This window comes from Octopus bimaculoides, chromosome 16, assembly GCF_001194135.2.
Source record: "Octopus bimaculoides isolate UCB-OBI-ISO-001 chromosome 16, ASM119413v2, whole genome shotgun sequence".
NCBI lineage: Eukaryota > Metazoa > Mollusca > Cephalopoda > Octopoda > Octopodidae > Octopus > Octopus bimaculoides.
The window spans coordinates 50757315-50762031 of record NC_068996.1 but is presented as its reverse complement, the minus strand read 5'-3'; the positions used below and the strand labels follow the sequence as shown (position 1 = coordinate 50762031).

General features: G+C 30.0%; 1 protein-coding gene across 6 annotated transcripts in view; it reads right to left on the bottom strand.

Moving 5' to 3' along the window:
- LOC106869485 (centrosomal protein of 170 kDa) overlaps positions 1-4717 on the bottom strand; it is a 393016-nt gene that overhangs the window by 323433 nt on the left and 64866 nt on the right. Inside the window, exon 1 of one of the 6 annotated variants that reach the window (XM_052973762.1) lies at positions 3494-3548. The exons of the other annotated variants lie outside the window; for them this stretch is intronic. The gene's annotated coding sequence lies outside the window, so the exon portion shown is untranslated. Of the gene's footprint in view, positions 1-3493; positions 3549-4717 lie in introns of those variants that run through there. 6 annotated transcript variants of the gene reach the window in all.

Genomic DNA, 4717 nt, shown 5'->3' with positions numbered 1-4717 from the left:
ACACACACACACACACACACACACACACACACACACACACACACACACACACACACACACACACAGATATAAACATTTACAGTCACTTATAATCATGGATAATGAACTGGTTGTTGTCAAAATTTGAGAGTCCTAAACTATTTGCTTAATGTTATCAACCAGTTACTAATGAAACGACTTCCAAAACGATCCCAAGAAATAGCTTCCACTGTGTGCACGTGTGTAGTGGGGTGGGGTGGGGTGGATATGCATGTTTATGAGTCATTCTTTTTGTTTGTTTTTGTCATGTAGATGCTGGCCAACTAATTTATAATTAGCTGAAAACACTCAATGAATAAATGCCTCAATTAGACAATTTAAAATGCACCTTATGAATGTTAGGTGTGTCTGGTTACCACATACAACACTCAAGTATTTTAAGTTAACTAATTCAATATCTTTCTCAATATGTACTCTGGAGATATTTTCAATGGCTCAATAAATCAGAATTTTTTGGTTGTGTATTAAACACACTCATTCCGTTCTTGTTCTGTGTTCCTGTCGCTTTATATTCAACTCCTTGTGGTCGACCACAATTTATAGCAGGCTAATTATAGCCTTACTATAAATGAATAAATGTTATAATTAGATAAATTAAGATGTGTCTTTTTCTTAGATCTATGTATGTCTAATTACCACACACAAACTATATATATATATATATATATATATATATATTATTATTATTATTATATATGTGTGTGTTTGTATGTACATGTTGAAGAAAGCCACTACAATGGAAGTATAGAAATAAAGGAGTGTAGACAGAAGCAAAACCAAAGCAAAACAATAATACCGATTTATATTTTTATCTTGTACATTAATATTTCAAATTTAAAACACTGTGCCAAAAAAAAAAAAAAACAGAAAGAAGAGGACAAACTCCATCTAGATCAGTGTTTCTTAACCATTTTTTTGCCTATGGAATCTTTTGATTCCTATTTTACTAAGATAGACCCTCTTAGCCATTCAATGTTTCAAAGAATCTTATTGTATTAATATTTTTATAACTAAATTAAATATATAACATAATTAAATATTTTTATTATTAAATATTATTAGAAATCATTAAAAAAATTGCTAAAATATTTTGTGTATCATAGAAGTATAACTAATTTATTGTAGAAGATAAAATTTTAAGAAAATCTTAAATGGGCCCTCAAAGACCATATGGACCCAGTTAAGAACCACTGATCTAGATTTAGATAATGAAACAATTTGTTTTTTTTTCTAATGATAATATTAGATGAAAGCTGTGGAACACACTAGCCGATAGTGTTAATGCAGCCAATTAGCTCAGTTCATGCCAATTGTTAATAGATGGATTTAGTTTACTAATCTGAATAGCTTTTTTAGTCCTTAAATTCCCGATATTTCATTCTGTGCTCTCGATAATAACTATAATATATTAGTTATGACATTTCTGCAATTATGTTTTAAAGGAACAAGTATTTGTGTGAGTTCAATAATACAGATGTGTGGTTTATGGATAGTGCTATAAATCATACACAACATAGACCTGTTAAAATATGTTCACATTGTTGATGGAGCAGATAACTAATATGTAAGAATTGTTGAACAATTTCTCACCCCACCTCCTATATATGGGCTGACTCCCAGACACATTTTCTCAAGAAAAGCTCATATATATATATATATATATATATATATATATATATATATATATATATATATATATATTCAAGCTTTCACAACAGATCAACTGATGGATTGCAGCATATTTTTTCTCTTAATGAGATGCAACAGTTTTCAAACAAGAAATGCTATTTGTCAGAAGCGTGAACTCTCTTTGGAGTTATATTACAAGGCCAGCATATGGTGAGGAAGAGCCAATATCATTTGAAACCACTTGCTGCCAGTACCCCCACTATCAGCTGCTTTACTCCGTTGTTTATACATATTTTGTAGATAGGCAGCCAAGACTCTAATAGAAGCTGATCTATAAACCCCTGTACAAACAGACCTCTACTCTTTAATAAAAGAACAATTGCTGCAACCCACTAAATGATTCATAGAGATTCAATGTACAGCAGGCACACCGAGTATTCTCATCCACAATGTATGCACTTATACTAACTTCTACAACAATATGGGTACATGTTCAAGGGTCTATATACTATATCATATGGGTCATATTACTGGTGATTTCCACCCCGCTCTCATCTCATGCATGATTTAACTACTTTTTCCTAAATCTCCCTTCAACAAATTCACTAATGCATGGATTTCTTTCACCCAACTAAAACAAAGTTCTGTTGCTGCTCAGAGATTTCTCAATGTATTAATTTCGAATTGTTTTCAGCAAAGACAAGCACACCACACCATACAATTTCAGTTTATTTCCTCAAAATATCCTCCCAATTCATACTCACATACCATCTTGCAAATCAAAACACTTCATACTTCTCATCTTCAATGGCTCAGGAAAGTCAACATTTAAGTTTCAGCTTAGTCTACTAATAACTAATTCCTTGCTTCTTCCAGTTTATTTTAAACAAAAAACAAAACACATAATATGGATAAGATACACAAATACTTGTTCAATTCTGAGATACAGTATATATTACATTTTTCTTCTTTCTTTAAGTACCTGGCCATGAAACACTTGCTTCCATGAATATATGAACTCCGCCCCACAAATCATATAAAAACATTTTTTTTTTTTTATAATGAAATAAATATTTTATGTATTTTTCATAGATGCTACAAAAGTTCACTTTCAAACACAAACGTTTTTTTTTTTTTTCTTTGGGTGTGTGTGATTAATCCAAACGAAAAGAAAAAGCAAAAAATAACAAAATTAGAATTGTTTACATTCAGTGAAATAAGCATTTATAGAGAATTCATTTTGGAGAAGTTGGAAGCAACTCATTGAAAATAATTTAGCCTTAAGGTATTAGAAATGAAAAACAAATGGAAATATCGTTAAAGTTACAGTAAGTATCTCGCATGCTTCCATTCAAATGAGTCCAATTTTTCAATTTCTTTTGAAAGAATTGTCAAATTCAGCAGAGTTTCTTTTTTATATTAATATACTTTGTTTTGTTTTGTTTTTTTCTATATTAACAAGATATTTTCCATTTATTTTATATGTTCCATTTAATTTATATTCATGCTCTCACAGAATAGAATTCTTAATGTGTCTATTACTGAAAATAGGACCGATTAATAAGCATCAAAGTGTTCAGGCAGCAATCTAGGATAAGGATGTGATGAAACATTGTAAATGGTCTTTCTTCATGAACAAAATTCGTTTTAGACTTTCAAAAATAATTCTGTCATTAGTAGTGGGGGGAAAAAACTGTTGGGAGTAATTAATAGTGAGAAGCGGATTTAAAAATCACATCCCTTGATCTATTTTCAAAATCAAAAGAAACAGTTCGCAACCAGAAAATAGTGATAGAAGGTTATTTCATGCAAAATTTCTACCTGCCTGGATATGAGTGTCGTAAATTTTCCAGAAGTCTGCAGCAGTTGAGAAGTTTAATTCACCTATGAACACAGTAAACTGAATGATATCAAAATCACATACAATATCAAACAGTTAAATAAATATCTTTAGCACTCAATGGAACGCATGACTAGGAGTCAAACAATTGCTGTTCAAGGCCCTATACAAAATTTTCGTCCAAAATACTCAAAGAAGGATACACACTGGAAAATATTACAAAATGTATTAGACTGATCAAATTATTTTTTTCTTCGTAAACTTTGAAACCAAATATAGAACTTTAAAAATATATCACCGTTTCAACATATGGAAATGATTAATATAGCTACTACCTATACAAATAGATATTTTCTAACACAAAAATAAGATAGATATTGAACAAATCATTTGCACAAATGCCTCTGTGTGTGTATAATAAAGCAAAAAGAAAAACAAAAAAAAAAAGAACTCAACACAGTGAAATAGAGTGGAAAAAAGTTCATTGAAACCCAAGGTGAGTCAGTCACTACTTGAGTTTCACATTTCTGCTTCATCAGTTGAAATTAAATGGAAAAGCGACACTCAAATAAATGACAACACTCTGCTTTGGGATATTGAAATTACTCGTGTGTGTGTGTGTGTGTGTGTACACACACAAAAAACACACATGTTTGCAGTGGTATTTGTGAGTGTATGTATATCATAGCAAACAATTTGCATTCAATATACATTTTTTGTTACAAAGCAAACAGCCAATATCTATCTATCTATCTATCCATCTATATATATATATATATATATATATATATATATATATATATATATATATATATATAAAATCAATAAAATAGTAAAATGCTTCGAAATAAAAACATTTCAAAATGATTTACAATTGCTTTATAGTTAGTTGTTAAACTTCAATTGCAAACAGATCTTTTTTTTTTTTTTTCCACAGCAACAAAATTCCTCACATCAATCAGAAATGATAAATAAAAGCAACACTTTGACATTAACTCTAATGTTGGTATGTTAGCAGAAGAATAAGCCTCCAGTGTCATGGAAAACCAATATAGAAGAGATAACCTTTTGCAATGTATACAGTTCATATCACATAATTGTATTTGGTTTTAATAACAATTTGTATAAGCAAAATAATTCATAGCCTCTTTTAGCAGACTTCATGGACCTTAAAATATTTTGACCGCAAAAAAAAAAAAAAGCTGGGGG